The sequence below is a fragment of the Salvelinus namaycush genome, chromosome 25 (genome assembly GCF_016432855.1).
Source record: "Salvelinus namaycush isolate Seneca chromosome 25, SaNama_1.0, whole genome shotgun sequence".
Taxonomy (NCBI): Eukaryota; Metazoa; Chordata; class Actinopteri; order Salmoniformes; family Salmonidae; genus Salvelinus; species Salvelinus namaycush.
In genome coordinates this window covers 4,059,558-4,080,997 of record NC_052331.1, presented here as the reverse complement: position 1 = coordinate 4,080,997, position 21,440 = coordinate 4,059,558, and positions in this window count along the sequence as shown.

The window sequence follows — 21,440 nt, the reverse complement described above, 5'->3', positions numbered from 1 at the left end:
AATAAAATAACAAAAAAAAGAACCCCTTTCTATTATGCTAAATACCACACCCTCAATACATGATATCTACAGATTGGGACTGGAACACAAAGTTTCCTTGTATGCAGATTACTTGCTTTTATATATATCTCAGACCCTGAAGCGTGTGTCCTGAGGTAGTGGACGTACTGCGTAGGTTTGGTGTGTTTTCGGGTTATAAATTGAACCTCAAAAAGTTAGTTTTCCTATTATTGAATTAGCATTACCAATTCCACGGGATACTAGTCCATTTCGTATGTCAAAGTCCGGCTTGAAATATTTAGGGATCAATATCACCCGTACCTTGTCTTCCCTCCATGATGAGAACTTTACTCCCCTGATCAACAAACTTAAACTGGACTTTCAGAGGTGGCGTATTCTCCATTTTACTTTAGCTGGTAAAGTGAATTGTATCAAGATGAATGTATTACCCAGATTTCTGTACTTGTTCCAATGTCTCCTTTTTTTTCACCAAAGTCTTTTTTCACTTCAGTGGATAAGCTTATATATTTTTTTCTATGAGGCGGTGGGAATCCAAGAATACGTAAAGCATTCCTCCAGAGAGATAGAACACACGGAGGACTAGCCCTTCCTAACTTTCTGTATTATTACTGGGCAGCGAATATACAAAATATTATTTACTGGCTTTGCACCCCAGAAACGGACTGGTGTCAAACAGAAGCCAACTCCTGTTTCTCATCCTCTTTGTCAGCCTTAGTCACTTCCAATCTCCCTCTTTCAGCTTCGCGCTACACATCCAATCCAATTGTTGTCAACACTCTTAAAATGTGTACTCAATTCCATCTACATTTTAAATTCTGTGATTTCTCTAGTCAAGGTCCTATATGTAATAATCACATCTTCCTTCCAGGAAAACTGGATTCAGCTTTCAGGCTGTGGCAGAGGAATGGCCTCACTAAGTTAAATGACCTTTATATTGATGGCACCTTTGCCAATTTTGAAGAGCTTTCTATCAAATGTAATCTACCCCATTCAAGTTTATTTGGATATTTACAAATCCGCCAGATTATTCGCACTCAAAACCCAACCTTTCCAATTCCTCCGCACGGATCGGGTCTGCATGCCCTTTTGAAAACACCTTTTCAACTAAAGGGACTCATATTTTTTAGATAATCATGTCCCTTGATAACCCGTCACTCGATAAAATCTGATCTGAGTGGGAAAGGGAGTTTGGTGGAGAGATCACTGATGATTATTGGTCCACTATGTTTTAAAACCCTTTCTGAAGCATTTGATTTAGTTGCAGCCTAGTGCAGAAATGGCTATTTTTGGAGTACCAAACAACAATCGTTCTCTGACCAATAGACAGCTGGATGCCATTGCCTTTGCCTCCGTTAGACCGCAGAAGGATTTTATTGGATTGGAAATCGATCAATCCTCCCTTTGGCTCAAAGATCTGATGCTGTTCCTAAAATTAGAAAAAATTAAGTATACCATTCGAGGGTCAACCAACTCATTTTATTCCACAGGTGATATCCTATTTTGAACAGCTCCAAACACTTCCTCCAGATTAGTACTCTTGGCCCCAACCCCACCCCTTGAGATTACTGCTGTAGGCCTAAAGGATCACCTAATCACCAGAAATTGTTAGGCTGTTACATTTTTGCTTGTATTGAAGTAACATTGTTGTATACTTTTGTTTTCTGATATGTAACTTAATGACTTTGCCTTTCTTTGTAAATGTGTTTGGAGGCATTCTGGGGGGAGGTCAAAGGGGGACAAAAAGGGGAGAAATGTACAATGTCTTTACATTTTATCTTTCATTCATTGTGAATAAAAATATTATATATAAAAATATAGAAATGCATTTGTGTACAATTATTTTTGCCACGTTTATTCTTTTAGACACCTTAATGCATACTTTTAAATTATTATTTGAGCAAAAAATTTAGAAATATTGTAAAACATTTTCCTTAAAGTATAATTTTGAAAGTATTAACTTTTAATTATTTTTACTGTCCCCACTACAAAAACAAAATACTTAAATACATGTAATTTTGTCCTTAACATTGAATTGAAATACTGTAAAATTCCATTCATTCCTATGGAGGACTGCTTCAGGGGAGGGCCAATATGGCTGAAACAGGTGGCTTCAAAGCCTCTCATTGGCCATTACACAGCAACAGCAATCCATATTATATTATATATTGTACATCATTGAGCTAGATTTATTTACCAATCCAAAAATTGTTAGCTGACATGGCTAATTGAGTGACTCAGTGACTGACATAACAAAATAAACTGTTGATGCAAAACCACATATTGAAATTGCACCTTCTGTATTCTACTATTTTAACTCTCAACGGGGGGGGGGGGGGGGGGGGGGGCGTAATTGGAAATTGTTCCACGGCCCTACAAAAAGCCGTTGCCCATCCCTCAAGAACATCCGTAAACTTTTGATTTGTTTTGTTTTATGATGAGTTTGCCATCTTTTTCCTGACACCAGGGATTTTCCTCCTTTGAACTTCCTACACAATTTCCAGGCATTTCATCATAACCACTGTTTTGAAATCCTCTTCCTCCTCTCTCAACAGGAAAACAATGAAGTCTTGGTAGCAGAGTTTGGTTGAAAGGGACATGCCGATGGTGATATTTCTGGTGTCTGCTTCGAGGTGGTCAAAGTAGCCAATGTCACACTACTGGCCCTTTTACAAGGGCAAGAAAGAAAGACCTTGATCATAGAAAATGTATACACTCAAACAATAAATGGAAAAGATTTCTAGGTGTTTATTATGAGGATATGAATTCTGAAATGTGTCAAATGTCGTAGACATGTAAATGTTTTATTTCTATAGGGTTAATAGTTAGCATAAAACATGTGGTAGACAACTATAAAGGAAGCAGAACGGTATAGCCTCTTTCTCACTTTTTTTCCCTCGCTCTTTTTTTTGTATTGTTGCAATGCAAAGTATTCTAATTGTATGTACCTTTAAATGTCCCTGCATAAATTGCAATGCATGATACTGCTAGTCTGGTACCCAGTCTTTTTAGCTAATATTCCACTCCTTGCCACTCCATGTCATTGCCAAAGAGACTGGCCTTTAGGCAATCTCAACGTTCTATATGCAGCTGGATTTGAGACTGATTGGTTGTTGGCAATAACATTATTTTCCATGATATGTGGAGCCTCAAATAGAATTATAGGCAAATTGTTGTATTTTGAGGCTTAAAATCAAACCAAGGAGGTTTTGTGGTTGAAATTGCAGTATGTACACTGTATATATTTGTTTCGGTACCAGTCAAATGTTTGGACACACCTACTCGTTCCAGGTTTTTTTCTTTATTTTTGCTATTTTCTACATTGTGAAGACATCAAAACGATGAAAGGACACACATGGAATCATGTAGTAACCAAAAAATTGTTAAACAAATCTATATGTTAAATTTGAGATTCTTCAAAGTAGCCACCCTTTGCCTTGATGACAGCTTTGCACACTCTTGGCATTCTCTCAACCAGCTTCATGAGGTAGTCACCTGGAATGCATTTCAATTAACAGGTGTGCCTTTCTTTCCTTCTTATTGCATTTGAGCCAATCAGTTGTGTTCTGACAAGGTAGGGGTGGTATACAGAAGATAGCCATATTTGGTAAAAGACAAAGTCCATATTCTGGCAAGAACAGCTCAAATAAGCAAAGAGAATCAACAGTCCATCATTACTTTATCATTACTTTAAGACATGAAGGTCAGTCAATCTGGAACATTTCAAGAACTTTGAAAGTGTTCAGAAGAGACTGAGAATCAGGCCTTAATTTGACCAAGAAGGAGAGTGATGGAGTGTTGCATCAGATGTCCTGTCCTCCACAATCACCCAACCTCAACCCAATTGGGATGAGTTGGACCGCAGAGTGAAGGTAAAACAGCCAACAAGTGCTCAGCATATGTGGAAACTTCAAGACTGTTGGAAAATAATTCCAGGTGAAGCTGGTTGAGAGAATGCCAAGAGTGTGCAAAGCTGTCATCAAGGCAAAGGGTGGCTACTTTGAAGAATGAAAAAATATATATATATTTTAACTAGTTTAACACTTTTTTGGTTACTACATGATTCTATATGTGGAATGTAGAAAATAGTCAAAATAAAGAAAAACCCTTGAATGAGTAGGTGTGTCCAAACTTTTGACTGGTACTGTATTAACACATGTATTGTTGGTCCCATGTTTCATGAACTGAAATAAAAGAACACAGAAATGTTACATATGCACAAAAAGCTTTTGTCTCATCTCCTGCACAAATGTATTTACATCCCTGTTAGTGAGCATTTCTCCTTTGCCGAGATAATCTATCCACCTGACGTGTGGCATATCAAGAAACTGATTAAACGGCATGATCATTACACAGGTGCACCTTGTGCAGTTCTCACACAACACAATGCCACAGATGTCTCAAGTTTTGAGGGAACTTGCAATTGTCATGCTGACTGCAGAAATGTCCACCAGAGCTGTTGCAGGATAATTTTATGTTAATTTCTCCACCATTAGCAGCCTTCAACGTCGTTTTAGGAAATTTGGCAGTAAGTCCAACCTGTCTCACAACTGCAGACCAGAACAGGACATCCACATCCGCCTTCCTCACCTGTAGGATTGTCTGAGACCAGCCACCTGGGCAGCTGATCAAACTGAGTTCTCACAACCAAAGAATGTATGCAGAAACTGTCTTAGGGAAGCTCATCTACGTGCTCGTCATCCTCACCAGGGAATTGACCTGACTGCATTTCAGCGTCGTAACTGACTTCAATGGGAAAATGCTCACCTTCAATGGCAACTAGCACGCTGTAGAAGTGTGCTCTTCATGGATCAATCCTGGTTTCAACTGTACCGGGCAGATGGCAGACAGCGTGCATGGTGTCCTGTGGGCGAGTGGTTTGCTGATGTCGACGTTGTGAACAGAGTGCCACATGGTGGAACTTCACACAGCCATTGAAGAGGAGTGGGACAACATTCCACAGGCCACAATCAACAGCCTGATCAACTCAATGCGAAGGAGATGTGTCATGCTGCATGAGGCAAATGGTGGTCATACCTGATACTGACTGGTTTGCTGTTGCACACCCACTTTTTTTAAGGTATCTGTGACCAACCGATGCATATCTGTATTCCCAGTCATGTGAAACACATAGATTAGAGCAAAATTTATTTATTTCAATTGACTGATTTCCTTATATGAACTTTAACTCAGTAAAATCTTTGAAATTCTCACGTGTTGTGTTTATTTTTGTCCAGTGTATTTAGTTTGAGAACTTACAAAATAAAAACTTTGACCGTTCCAATATTTGCATAATTGTTGTGGAGGATGGCAGTGAGGGTTATCAAATCAGGTTCACCTCTTCTGTTCTCCTCGAGCTCATGGTTGCCACTAGTTACACAAAATCAAAATTGGCTATATTGTCAAAGTTCATGAGAACAAAAATGTGCTTTTTGGTCTGAATATAAGGTTGGGATTAGGCATAAGGTTAGCAGTGTGGTTAAGGTTAGGGTTCAAATCAGATTTTAAGAAGATAAATAGTTGAACTGGGCTCGGTTTATGACTTTGTGGCTGTGATACCTAGTGACGACCCGAGCTCATGAATTATAGAATGTTCATATTTGAAGATGGTTCAAAGTCCCGTCTTTGGCAATGACAAAGAGTACAATGTTGGCTAAAGAGACTGGTATCTCAGTCGCTAGTTAGCATTGGCTCACAAAATGACCTCAAACTTCATTCATACTGGATACAGAGACTTAAAAAGGGTATCTACAAGTTAATCTGACTCTGGGGTAGATAAAGGGCCTCATTGCCAAAATCCTGAAGAAGTCCTCACTGTACACAAAGAACATTCACTGTCTTCTTGGTAAGCAACTCTAATGTAGATTTGGCTTTGTGTTGTAGGTTATTGTCCTGCTGAAAGGTGAATTCCTCTTCCAGTGCCTGCCTGTGCTTAGCTCCATCCCATTTATTTTCATCCTGAAAAACTCCCCAGTCTTTGCCGATGTCAAGGATACCCATACCATGATGCAGCCGCCACCATGCTTGAAAATAAGGATTGAGTGAAGTTAATCTGTGATGTGTTGGATTTGGCCAAAAAGTGTTATTTTTTTGCAATATTACTTTAGTGCCTTGTTCCATACATATGCATGTTTTGGAATATTTGTTTTCTATATATTTAGGTAATTATTTTGGAGTCACTACACTGTTGTTGGGGGGTGAGAGAAAAATGATGTAAATACCTGCTTTGTTTGATATTAATAGTTAACAACTATGTGCTTAACAAATAGTAAGACATTTCTATTCTACCAATGCTGTGCTTCTGAGAAACTTGGTCACATGCCATAAGACAAAGAGCCTATGAGAGTGACCATAGTGTCACAGTTCAACCTGTTGTCATGACTCTCCTGTGAGGATACAAAGATCAAGTTACAGTGGATCAGCATCTACAGAGCCCTCTCACCCGCAGAGGGGAAGAGGGACTGGTGTGGGGGTTCTATGACACACGCCAATCGTAAATTGTAGGCAGCAGACGACCTTCTGTAACAAACATCCATCAGTGAACACTGGGACAATATATTTCAACTTCCAAATGTGGGGAATGATGAGAGATGGAATATGGGAAATTAATGTCTATTTTGTGATGTCATTAAAAATGGTATAAACGTGATATAACAAAAATATTGTAACTTGAAGAGTTTTCAAACTGTGTAAATCAGGTTTACATCCATTACGCTGTGTAGGAAATATCAAGGATGAAGATAATATTTTTGTTAAGATAGGAATGTGATTTTGGTTTTCTAATGAGATCACAGTTTTTGATGATGTTTTGCCCCGTAACTAGCCACGCACGAGGGAGCTCAGAGAGCATGTCAGTATGACGGAAATGCCCCTTTTTATCCAAGTGTATAAAAGATTGAGTTAAGAATTAACATACCAGACTAGAAGGACCACAAGCTCCAGCTAGGTCTCCATTTGTCACGACCCTGAAAATCAACACGAGTTGAAGACGACAAAGTAGCCTCTAACAATCAATGTTACGGTTGAGTAGCTGTTCTAAGTACTGTGTCTAAGAAAGAGAATTTAAGTAGGACCATCCGGTTATTCTCTTCAATTCATCGTTGCCTACACTGCTCTCATCACCACTCTGGGGATCATCGACACGGCTGATTATCTGTCCTCAGAAGACCACTCTTCCAGAACGAATGAAAGTTAACACAGATAACTAAGGAGAAGGACATTGTGATCTCTTGTGGACAATCAGAGCCTTACACTTACGAACTAAGGAGAAGGCCCATTCAAACCCTTTTCACGAAGCGGAACCCTTTTCATGAAGGCCAGGGTCCAACAGAGATACACAATGAAGACCTTCGACACATAAATACATGCATTACTTCTTACCCAAATGGGCGGCAGTTCGTGGCAAGATATTAGGATTACTGTGAGCGTAGTTCCCAAATCTATCCAAGTGTTGTCTCTCTTTCTTTCTCTCTCTTTTGTAACAAGTGTCATATTGTGTTAGTCCGCTAGGGACCTGTTTTCATCGTATTAAGTTTCTAATCAATAACCTATACCGTGTGTGTGTGTGTGTACTCTGTGTTATCATTTAGTTTGTTAGTACATAATCAAATAAATTTGTGTGGTACGGAATGACCAGTAAGACTGGGGTTTGTGCAGATTCAAGTGGTCTGCGATGTTCAGAATGAGACTGATATGAGGTAATGATTAATAAGTGACTTATCGATATATATAACTTATATATATATTCTTGAGTTTAATTCGGGAGATGGTAACTCGAACAACTTCTTCCGTGTTGCCTCAAATTCCTAATGAGTTAATTGTTACATGATTAATATAATCTGGTAACAATTAAACATAGTAGGTAATGATTCGATAAATAACAGTCATGACATTAATGAAAGTCACGTCACGACATATTGGAGCCCCGTGCGAAGAATCTAAGATAAAACCAGGCCTTACTGTTGAATTCAGTCTATATGAATTGTGTAGCAAAGTAAGTTATACACCAATAGCGCTATAGGCAGGATTATTGTTGAGTGGCGTGTGTGTGGTTCCTTTTCATCCAGATACTAGTAGGGAGAGATTGGTGTTGTATATCTGACGAAAAGTCAGTGTGTAGGGTGACTCCTTGGGCCAAAACGAAGTACTATTTATGTCTCTCGCATTTCAGAAATGATTAGACTCGGTCATTATTAATTTCTAGAGCGAGGACATATGGGCCGGCCGATTATAGAAATTTGAGTAGATATAGTCGTTTGAACGAAACTGACTTATCCCTCCATCTTTCACATTTCAGTAGCGTGAGTACATACGGCGGGTATTTATTTTATGTTTCTGCGTGTTCTGGTAAAACATTGCTAGTAAAGGAAACGCAGAAAGGGTGAACGTGAGATGTCATTATTAAACCCATTCCTGTGTTAAAGGGGACCCTGTTGTGCTTGGAAGTGAGATGCGTGGTGAAGGATCGCCAGTAATTTTAAAAAATATATATGTTTCATGTGGCACACGCCTCCTCACATCTGTTACACTGTATGATATCCAACCAATCTCAACTGATTGGATATTGTTGTCTCATTCGATTTAACAAGGAAGTTAAATTGCCAAACAGACCTTGTTCCAGGTTGATAATTTGGATAACCCCTAAATTAATTTGTTCCAACCAATGAGACATTTTAAACTTTCCCACATTAACCTAGATACATCGATGCTTTCAGGTTAATTCAAGTTTAATTCCCAAATAGCCTTTACAAGTATGATTAATCAATAACATTGATTAGTCAATTAAAATTGCTTTTTCAAGTTCATTAATAGCCCAACTCCCATATTACTGATCCAGTATTGAAGATTCATTGACGTCTATAAACTGATTAAAATTATTTTTGCAGCTTCCAACGACTCAAAACCCAAACTTTACATAAATTGAAATAGCTGATAATCATAATAATGAGCAAGCTATCAGATGGGTTGCCCCCCATTCCCCCGCTAATAAGTGAATCCTCACCCATGGAAAGGTTGATCGCTGACCTCAGCAGCGATGCAAATCCTAACTATGCCAAAGGGCTGAGAGTGTTATATCACAATGCCATAAGCGAAAAAACTGCAGCAATTGTGACCGACGCCCTCCACACTAGGTCAGCCGGCACAGGCCTTGTAAATGTTCTCTCCAGTTTAGCCCTGAACTATGCCCACCAGCAGAGATGGACAATGGTCCAATACCTCAATGACCAGCAGAAGCATGAGCAGGCAACTGTTGAGATGAAGGGACAGGTGGAGAGAACAGGAAGTTAATGATAAAAGCCGACAAAGACAAGATACGGCTAGCCGAGGACCTGCGTTTGAGGACAGAACAATTTAACAAGTCCGTCTTCTATAGGAACAACTCAATTTAGCCAAAAATAAATACGACGAAGTTCACGCAAAATGAGATGCATCTGACGAGCTAGCTAAAAACAAGGGCGAGCAACCTGAAGCCCTACAAGCAATTTTGAGTGACATCACTCAAAGCAATAATGTTCTATTCCAAAAGCTGCAGACGAAAGACGATCAGTTAATGAACACAATGACCAAGTTGGATGACAAAACAGCAGAACTCATTGAAGTCGCTGATCAAATGAACGATGAGAGAACCCAGGTGAGAAAGTTGGAAAAAGTGACCTCTAAGCAAGCGAAGGACGTCTCATCACTGAATGTCTTGCTCCGCACTCGAGACCTCTGCCTGCAAGCCATGAGAGATAAGTATGAGGCCGAACGGAGCAAATGCAACACTCATGTGTCTAATATAAATACCCTAAGCTCCCAAGTGGACTCTGCGATACTGCAGAATACCACCCTTATGTACCATTTGGAGGAACTCCAGAACAGTCACGCACTATTGTGGGAATACCCATCAAAGCAACCTAGCTTGCAACTGGAGCTCAAGGAACAAAGGAATGTAGACAACAGGAGGTTTTAGACTTCACCTCTCTTAGAGGTCCCTCAGTCTTTCCCTTTTTGCCATTCGGCCCATAGTAACATGGTGCCTCCTCGCCAATAAAGCCAAAGCTTGGCTTTTCCTCTTGGCCTTTCGGCCCAAAATTCCCCACAGGAGGGAGCAGACGCTCCCCGCGCACCTGGCGCTGAACGCCTTGACAAAATCGTTTAAAACTTCCGCACCTTTGACCCCGTTCTAGGTAAGCTGAACGGCACTGAGACATTCTTAGCAGACGTAGAGGATGCCTTGGATGGCTACCACAACACTATGAATACTGACAGGCTTTACCTGTTGAATCGAACGTCCAACAGACACGTGACAAAGTTCATCCGTCTACAACAGCAACACATGCAAAATGACTACGCTAAACTTGCCAATAGAATTCAGTGGTTCTGCGACTCGCAAACACGACAGCTCGCTGGCTAACGATGTCAAATAAGCTCGGGAATGAACACCCACAAGCTTTCGAAAGTGAGCCGGGCTAAGAGCCCAGACATCTTGGTTTTCAAGCTTAGGAGGGAGCTATCACTCCAGTTGGAGTGTGCGACATCAGGGACAGGAGCAGCAAAAGATGACGCACAAGGTGGGTGGCTACTACGTAACCACCACACCGATAACCACCACAGTCATGGTAGCTATAAAGAACGTCCCCATCAAAACAGATCCCGCAGAGATCGATCTGGCCGCTACATTCCTGGACCTAACCCTCACAAAGGGTCAGGGCACAAGGGTAACAAGCATAAGAAGAGCAACAAAGGGTTCAATGACAATAAAAACGTCAACCGAAACTCTCTAGAAGCTCTGATAAGAGTTGTACTGCAGCGGAAGAAATTTGAGAAAGAGGACAAGGATAAGACACCATGACTAGGCGTACAATTGCTAGAGAACGAGTCCGCCGAAATTGACTCTATTCGCGAGGACGTCAACGTTCACATTACCCCCGCCCTCACTCAAATCCCTGTCCAGGGCATGCTCGATCTAGACACAAGACCATGTGTTTTGTCTACAGACTCTGATACAGATGTGGAGACGCACAAGGTAAGCAGCGTTGCAACAGCTGATTCCTCTCCCATTCCGATAGAGGACCCACTGGGTCACGAAATGGGTTATCTGTCTTGAAAAATGTTCTTCCAACCCTCTCCACTTTGTTGGGAATATGACGAGAAAAAACAACTCGAACCATACCTCAACGTGGTCTTAAAGGACTGTTTGACCTGTGATGCACTGATAGATTCAGGTTAGACTATTTCCCTCAAATCTCAATATGCTGGATGAACTCAAAAGGGCAGTGGATCCAGCAAAACGATGGTTAGGACCCAACACCAAACTTCAAGGTTTCACTCAGGCTACCTCACCTCTAACCAAGCGTCTCCTACTAAAACTGAACTTCAAAAGCGTGTAACTTATCCACCCTGTGCACGTGACTAGCATTGACACCGAGCATATGCTGATTGGGATAGATTTAATTGACCGTATGGTACCACTGATGGATTGGAAAACCAACCAAGTCTGGTCACAAATAACTATGCCAACTCCATTGACTCCACTGCCTTCATCGAAGGCTACCTGCAGTACATTATGCAACGACGTGGGTTTGGCGTCATCAACTGACGTACCCCAGTGAAATTGTTCATGAGTCCGCCATTTGTGGCAAATGACAGGGTGACAAGTTCAACTCAGAAATTAACCTAACATGAGGTTTTCCTGTGTGGCTTGGGTGAATCACCAACAGACACATACCTCCCTCCACTGATAGATGGCTAAACGGCACTATGGTTGAGGATGCCATACTGGCAACCTGGTTCGAAAAATCTGCAATCAGTTTGGAAATGTTCAATGACATTTAGAAAGCGGCTAACTGCCACCCCCTTGTTCCGAAATTTTTCAGACTCCCACTGGGAACGACTCCCCAGATGACACTGACTGCTTTAGGGGTGTCTGCGCTATCACTTCGCATTGGAACCAAGGAAGTATCTCACTACCTACTAGTTGTCACAAACCAAAGTATAGAAATAGTCTATATATAAGCAGCCTTTTTGGCAAGATTGGGTGTTAAACTCGATACCATACACCAAGATCTTTGGTGTTTGGCGCAGCCATCCCAACACGCCTTTTCTTTCGACCCTGTGCGGATGGCATCCAAGCAGACTATTCCTGAAGCTTGCAAAGTGATAACTCAGTCCGCCGTAGTGATACCGGCAAGAACCACAAAGGTTTCTGTAAGACTGAACCTGGCGCCCGGCTACCAGATGGAAAGCACCACTGCGTTCTTCCAACCGTCTCCGCGACTATTCGACTTGGGGCTAACTATCAATGGTAACCCACTGTTGGAGCTGAACGCTAGATCCACTTACCTTTTGGTGCAGAATCTGACTCAATCAGATATTTAATGCAACCGCTGTGTCAGATTTCAAAAAAACTTTACGGAAAAAGCAAACCATGCAATAATCTGAGTACGGCGCTCAGAGACCAACACAACCCAAGAAGATATCCGCCATGTTGGAGTCAACATAAGTCAGAAATAGCATTATAAATATTCACTTACCTTTGATGATCTTCGTCAGAATGCACTCCTAGGAATCCCAGTTCCACAATAAATGTTTGATTTGTTCCATAAAGTCCATCATTTATGTCCAAATTCCTCCTTGTTGTTCGCGCGTTCAGTACACAATCTAGACTCACGACGCGCGGGCAGGTCCAGGCAAAAGTTCAAATGAAAAGTCATATTACACTCCGTAGAAACATGTCAAACTAAGTATAGAATCAATCTTTAGGATGTTTTTAACATAAATCTTCAATAATGTTCCACCCGGAGAATTCCTTTGTCTTCAGAAAAGCAAATGGAACAGAGCTCGCTCTCACGTGAACGAGCGTCACGAGCTCAAAGCATTCTGCCAGACCTCTGACTCATTCCCCTCTCCTTCGGCCCCACTTCACATTAGAAGCATCAAACAAGGTTCTATAGACTGTTTAAATCTAGTGGAAGCCGTAGGAAGTGCAACATGACCCATATCCCACTGTATCTTCAATAGGGAATGAGTTCAAAAACGACCAACCTCAGATTTCCCACTTCCTGGTTTTCTCAGGTTTTTGCTGTCCCAGACCTGCTGTTTTCAACTCTTAATGATCGGCTATGAAAAGCCAACTGACATTTATTCCTGATTATTATTTGACCATGCTTGTCATTTATGAACATTTTGAAAATCTTGGCTCTCTCTAATTTTCTCCTTCTCTCTTTCTTTCTCTCTCTCGGAGGACCTGAGCCCTAGGACCATACGTCAGGACTACCGGGCATGTTGACTCCTTGCTGTCCCCAGTCCACCTGGCCTTGCTGCTATTCTAGTTTCAACTGTTCTGCCTGCGGTTATGGAACCGCCACCTGTCCCAGACCTGCTGTTTTCAACTCTTAATGATCGGCTATGAAAAGCCAACTGAAAATTATTCATGATTATTATTTGACCATGCTTGTCACTTATGAACATTTTGAACATCTTGGCAAAGTTCTGTTATAATCTCCACCCGGCACAGCCAGAAGAGGACTGGCCACCCCTCATAGCCTGGTTCCTCTCTAGGTTTCTTCCTAGGTTTTGGCCTTTCTAGGGAGTTTTTCCTAGCCACCGTGCTTCTACACCTGCATTGCTTGCTGTTTGGGGTTTTAGGCTGGGTTTCTGTACAGCACTTCGAGATATTAGCTGATGTACGAAGGGCTATATAAAATAAACTTTATTGATTGATTGATTTTGCCTGAAATATGAGTTCTGTTATACGCACAGACATCATTCAAACAGCTTTAGAAACTTCAGAGTGTTTTCTATCCAAATCTACTAATAATATGCATATATTAGCAACTGGAACTGAGTAGCAGGCAGTTTACTCTGGGCACACTTCTCATCCAAACGTGAAAATGCTGCCCCCTATCCATAACAAGTTAATACTTGGGTGACAGGTGAGGTGAGTAGAATGGACCCACTGAAGAACATCAGTGCAAACTGAATCTGGAACAAACAGAGCATTTCTAGGATCGTTACCGTGGTCAGGCTGGTTCTTCTGAGCCAGGCGAAAACGCGGGACTCGATCTCCCAGAAGACGGTGGCAACGATGCAGGTGGATGGCACAATGGCTTCTGGCTCGGACCAGTGTTGACGGCGGTGAACTGGCGGGAGAGAGCTTCAGGCTTGATATTCCTAGAACCGGGGCGATAAGTGAGTATGAAGTTGATTCTCCCGAAGAACAGTGCCCACCTGGCTTGCTGGGAATTCAGACGCTTGGCGGTCTGGATGTAGGACAGGTTTTGTGGTCCGTCCACACGATGAACGGGAGAATAGAACCCTCCAGCCAGTGACGCCATTCTTCAAGAGCTAGCTTCACTGCCAGGAGTTCCCGGTTACCGATGTCAACATTTTTCTCGGTAGGTGAGAGCTTACGGGAAAAGAATGCACATGGGTGGAGCTTCTGATCAGATGGGGGAACGTTGGGACAGAACAGCACCTACCCTGGTGTCGGAGGCATCCACCACCACGATGAACTGAAGTTCTGGGTCTGGCTGAGTGAGGACTGGAGCGGAAGTGAAGCAGCGCTTAAGTTCCAGAAGCGCTGCCTCTGCTTTAGGGGTCCAGTGGAATGGAGTGGAGGTGGAGGTGAGAGCGGTGAGAGGTGCTGCCAGATGGCTGTAGTTGCGGATGAATCGTCTGTAAACATTTTCAAACCCCAGGAAACGCTGTAGATGCTTCAGGTTTGAGGGCGCAGGCCACTCTGTGACTGCCCTGACCTTGGCGGGATCCATGCGTAACTGTCCCTGTGCAATAATGTAACCCAGGAAAGACACCGAAGAAGCATGGAACTCACATTTTTCAGCTTCAACAAAAAGCTTATTCTCCAACAGCCGTTGGAGAACTTGGCGAACGTGTTGCTGGTGAGCCTCAGAGTCCTTCGAAAAAATTGGAATGTCATCCACATAGACAAAAACGAAGTGTCCAATCACATCCCTCAGTACATTGTTGACTAGGCTCTGTAAAACAGCAGGGGCGTTAGTGAGACCAAAAGGCATGACCAAATACTCAGTGTCCAAGTGTTGTGTTGGACACCGTTTTCCACTCGACCCCTCTCTGATGAGGACCAGATGCTAGGCATTCCGGAGGTCAAGTTTGGTGAACACCGTGGCACCATGGAGGGGGGCAAAAGCAGAACTGATGAGTGTCAAGGGATACTTGTTCTTTATAGAAGTCTATGCACGGCCTCAGTGACCCGTCCTTTTACTTTACAAAGAAAATAAAAAAAACAGCCCCTTCTGGAGAGAAGGAAGGCCTGACATGTCCTGCAGCCAGGGAATCCTGGATGTACCCCTCCATGGCCTCATGCTCAGCTGGTGGGGATCTGCTCTGCCTCCAGCACACCTGTCTCCGCCCACACAATCACACACACAGAGAGGAAGAGAGAGAGAGCACTGTGGGAGTGGTGGCAGGTTAGAGAGACACAGGATGAGAAGTAGAGGGCGTGGTAGGAGCATATGTAACAGTTACACCAACTGGTAGGCTAATCACACAATTGTACATGTATTTTTTTATTTCACCTTCATTTAACCAGGTAGGTTAGTTGAGAACAAGTTCTCATTTACAACTGAGACCTGGTCCAGATAAAGCAAAGAAGTTCAACACATACAACAACACAGAGGTTACACATGGAATAAACAAACATACAGTCAATAATACAGTAGAAAAGTCTATATACAGTGTGTGAAAATGAGGTCGAATACGGGAGGTAAGGCAATAAATAGGCCATGGTGGCAAAATATCTACAATATAGCAATTAAACACTGGAATGGTAGATGTGCAGAAGATGAATGTAGAGATAGAGAGTAGAGATACTGAGATGAAAAGGAGCAAGATAAATAAGTACAGTATGGGGATGAGGTAGTTGGATGGGCTACTCACAGATGGGCTATGTACATGTGCAGTGATCTGTGAGCTGCTCTGACATCTTGTGCTTAAAGCTAGTGAGGGAGATATGAGTCTCCAGCTTCAGTGATTTTTGCAGTTCGTTCCAGTCATTGGCAGCAGAGAACTGGAAGGAAAAGCAGCCAAAGGAGAAATTGGCTTTGGGGGTGACCAGTGAAATATACCTGCTGGAGCGCGTGGTGGGTACTGCTACGGTGACCAGTGACCTGAGATAAGGCAGGGCTCTAACCTAGCAGAGACTTGTAGATGACCTGGAGCCAGTGGGTTTGGCGACGAGTATGAAGCGAGGGTCAGCCAACGAGAGCGTACAGGTCGCAGTGGTGGGTAGTATATGGGGCTTTGGTGACAAAACGGATGGCACTGTGGTAGACTGCATCCAATTTGTTGAGTAGAGTCTTGGAGGCTATTTTGTAAATGACATCGCCGAAGTCGAAGAGCGGTAGGATGGTCAGTTTTACGAGGGTATGTTTGGCAGCATGAGTGAAGGATGCTTTGTTGCAAAAAAGGAAGCTGATTCTAGATTTAATTTTGGATTGGAGATGCTTAATGTGAGTCTGGAAGAAGAGTTTACAGTCTAACCAGACACCTAGGTATTTGTACTTGTCCACATATTGTAGGTCAGAACCGTCCAGAGTAGTGATGCTGTACGGGCGGGCAGATGCGGGCATTGATCGGTTGAAGAGCATGCATTTGGTTTACTTGCATTTAAGAGCAGTTGGAGGCCACGGAAGAAGAGTTGTATGGCATTGAAGCTCGTCTGGAGGTTAGTTAACACAGTGTCCAAAGAAGTGCCAGAGGTATACAGAATGGTGTCGTCTGCGTAGAAGTGGACATCAATGATGTATACAGAGAAGAGAGTCGGCCCGAGAATTGAACCCTGTGTCACCCCCATAGAGACTGCCAGAGGTCCGGACAACAGGCCCTCCAATTTGACACACTGAACTCTATCAGAGAAGTAGTCGGTGAACCAGGCGAGGCAGTCATTTGAGAAACCAAGGCTGTTGAGTCTGCTGAGAAGAATGTGGTGATTGACAGAGTCGAAAGCCTTGGCCAGGTCGATGAATACGGCTGCACAGTAAAGTCTCTTATCGATGGCGGTTATGATATCGTTTAGGACCTTGAGCGTGGCTGAGGTGCACCCATGACCAGCTCTGAAACCAGATTGCATAGCGGAGAAGGTACGGTGGGATACGAAATGGTTGTGATCTGTTTGTTAACTTGGCTTTCAAAGACCTTAGAAAGGCAGGGTAGGATAGATATAGGTCTGTAGCAGTTTGGGTCTAGAGTGTCTCCCCCTTTGAAGAGGGGGATGACCGCGGCAGCTTTCCAATCTTTGGGAATCTCAGACGATATGAAAGAGAGGTTGAACAGGCTAGTAATAGGGGTTGCAACAATTGCGGCGGATCATTTTAGATAGAGAGGGTCCAGATTGTCTATCCCGGCTGATTTGTAGGGGTTCAGATTTTGCAGCTCTTTCAGAACATCAGCTATCTAGATTTGGGTGAAGGAGAAATGGGGGAGGCTTGGGCAAGTTGCTGTGGAGTGTGCAGGGCTGTTGACCGGCGTAGGGGTAGCCAGGTGGAAAGCATGGCCAGCCGTAGAAAAATGCTTATTTAAATTCTCAATTATCATGGATTTATCGGTGGTGACAGTGTTTCCTAGCCTCAGTGCAGTGGGCAGCTGGGAGGAGGTGCTCTTATTCTCCATGTAATTTACAGTGTCCCATAACTTTTGGGAGTTTGTGCTAAAGGATGCAAATTTCAGTTTGAAAAAGCTAGCGTTTCCCGTCCTAACTCCCTGTGTATATTGGTTCCTAACTTCCCTGAAAAGTTGCATATCGCGGGGGCTATTCGATGCTAATGCAGTATGCCACAGGATTTTTTTGTGTTGGTCAAGGGCAGTCAGGTCTGGAGTGAACCAAAGGTTATATCTGTTCCTGGTTCTATTTTTTTAATGGGGCATGCTTATTTAAGTTGGTTAGGAAAGCACTTTTAAAGAATAACCAGGCACCCTGACGAAATGAGGTCAATATCCTTCCAGGATACCCGGGCCAGGTCGATTAGAAAGGCCTGCTCGCTGATTTGTTTTAGGGAGCGTTTGACAGTGTTGAGGGGTGGTCGTTTGACCGCAGACCCATTACGGTCGCAGGCAATGAGGCAGTGATCACTGAGATCCTGGTTGAAGACAGCAAATGTTGGTTAGGAATATCTATGAGGGTGCCCATGTTTACGGATTTGGGGTTGTACCTGATAGGTTCATTGATAATTTGTGTGAGATTGATGGCATCAACCTTAGATTGTAGGATGGCCGGGTCGTTAAGCGTGTCCCAGTTTAGGTCACCTAACAGCACGAGCTCTGAAGATAGATGGGGGGCAATCAATTCACATATGGTGTCCAGGGCACAGCTGGGGGCAGAAGGTGGTCTACAGCAAGCGGGAACGGTGAGAGACTTGTTTCTGGAAAGGTGGATTTTTAAAAGTAGAAGCTCAAATTGTTTGGGCACAGACCTGGATAGTAAGACAGGAATCTGCAGGCTATCTCTGCAGTAGATTGCAACACCTTCCCCTTTGGCAGTTCTATCTTGTCGGAGAATGTTATAGTTAGGGATGGAAATTTCAGGGGTTTTGGTGGTCTTCCTAAGCCAGGATTTAGACATGGCTAGGACATTTGGGTTTGCAGAGTGTGCTGAAGCAGTGAATAAAACAAACATTAGGTCTGGCTTGCAGTCGGCGTTCCAATTCATCCCAAAGGTGTTCGATGGGGTTGATGTTGGGCTCTGTGCAGGCCAGTCAAGTTCTTCCACACAGATCTCAACAAACAATTTCTGTATGGACCTCACTTTGTGAACGGGGGCCATTGTCATGCTGAAACAGGAAAAGGCCTTCCCCATACTGTGCCCTAGAATGTCATTGTATGCTATAGCATAGTTGGCGCTCTGCATTCGAGCAGGTAACGTTCTCTTGGCATCGGCCAAACCCAGATTAGTCCGTTGGACTGCTAAATGTTGAAGCATGATTCATCACTACAGAGAATGCGCTTCCACTGCTCCAGAGTCAAATGGTGAAGAGCTTTACACCACTTTAGCCGACGCTTGGCATTGTGCATGGTGATCTTCGGCTTGTGTGTGGCTGCCCGGCCATGGAAACCCATTTCATAAAGCTCCCGACGAACAGTTCTTGTGCTAACGTTGCTTCCAGAGGCAGTTTGGAATTCAGTAGTGAGTGTTGCAACCAAGGACAGCTCTACCAGGACATAAATTTAACGAACAGATTTGTTGGAAAAGTGGCATCCTATAACGGTGCCACGTTGAAAGTCACTGAGCTCTTCAGTAAGGCCATTTTACTGTCAATGTTTGTCTATGGAGATTGCATGGCGGTGTGCTCAATTTCATACACCTGTCAGCAACGTGTGTGGCTGAAATAGCCGAATCCACAAATTTGAAGGGGTGTCCACATACCGTTGTATATATAATGTTTTTATATATCTGCTGTTTACTTATTTCACTCACCTCTACCTCATCATCGCTTTCAAAGTATCAGAATTCATATCACCAATACAGCCTCTTGCACAGTGAAACCTCTTCAGTTGAGTAATGAAGTAATGGGTTAAAAAAAATAAGGAAGGATGATGGTTGACCGGAGTGGATGGGTAGACGCATAGCATGAACATCTAGCAACCCAAAGGTTGTGTGTTCAAATCTCATAATGGACTACATTTTAGCTAATTAGAAATTTTGCAACTACTTACTACTTTTTAACTACTATGCAACTACTTAGCATGTTAGCTAACCGTTCACCCAACCCTTTAACCTAATGCCTAAACCTAAGCTTAACCCTAACCTTAAAACCCCTTACCTAACGTAGCATGTCATACTAAAGCAGTTGAATGTAATATGGGTCATTCTTGGGCTTGGGTAATATTTCAGTCCCTCTGACTTTTTAAAGTATTGAGTCGCCAATATGAAATGCTAAAAGATTTTATATGTAAATTGAAATGTCCAGTATAATGAATTTAAAGAAATATAGCATTATTTTAAACTTAATTATTAAAAAATCTTATTTAACTGACATTAAGAATTATGTCATGTCCACCAGTCGTTTCACTTAAATTTTACATGGGAAATTAATTAATAACTTTGCCGTTAATGCAAACGTATATTTGTGTTCTTTTGTTGAAAGTACAGTATTTTTATCAAATAAATGCATGATTATTGATTAAAATCACACAATTTGGCTCTGTCCCTCAGTCTACACTCAATCCCATCACGCCAACAAAACTCCGCCAATAAAAAACGATCAGCCCACCTGTAATGAACACGAGGAGAGACAGAGCTGGTTTCAAGCGCAGGGCGCAGCAGGTGTTTATTGTAACGACCACAGGAGAAGGCAGGTAGCTGGGTCCAGGGGCAGGCAGAAGGTCATACACAGAGAGTCCAACAGTACAGGCAGGGAAAAGGCCAGTAATGTCGTCCGGGAGATCAGGCAATAGGTACAGTTGAAGTCGGAAGTTTACATACACTTAGGTTGGAGTCGTTAAAACTGGTTTTTCAACCACTTCACAAATTTCTTGTAAACAAACAAGTTTTAGCAAATCGGATATCTACTTTGTGCATGACACAAGTCATTTTTCCAACAATTGTTTTACAGACAGATTATTTCACTTATAATTCACTGTATCACAATTCCATTGGGTCAGAAGTTTACATACACTAAATTGACTGTGCCTTTAAACAGCTTGGAAAATGCCAGAAAATGTCATGGCTTTAGAAGCTTCTGATAGTCTAATTGACATCATTTGAGTCAATTGGAGGTGTACCTGTGGATGTATTTCAAGGCCTACCTTCAAACTCAGCGCCTCTTTGCTTGACATCGTGGGAAAATCTAAAGAAATCAGCCATGACCTCAGAAAAAAAATTGTAGACCTTGTATCTATATCCACAGTAAAACAAGTACAATATCAACATATCCTGAAAGGCCGCTCAACAAGGAAGAAGCCACTGCTCCAAAACCGCCATAAAAAAGACAGACTACGGTTTGCAACTGCACATGGGGACAAAGATAGTACTTTTTGGAGAAATGTCCTCTGGTTTGATGAAACAAGAATAGAACTGTTTGGCCATAATGACCATCATTGTTTGGAGGAAAAAGGCGGAGGCTTGCAACCCGAATAACACCATCCCAACCGTGAAGCACGGGGGTGGCAACATGTTGTGGGGGTGCTTTGCTGCAGGAGGGACTGGTGCACTTCACAAAATAGATGGTATCATGAGGGAGGGAAATTATGTGGATATATTGAAGCAACATCTCAAGACATCAGTCAGGAAGTTAAAGTTTGGTCGCAAATGGGTCTTCCAAATGGACAATGACCCCAAGCATACTTCCAAAGTTGTGGCAAAATGGCTTAAGGACAACAAAGTCAAGATATTGGAGTGGCCATCACAAAGCCCTGACCTCAATCCTAGAACTGAAAAAGCATGTGTGAGCAAGGAGGCCTACAAA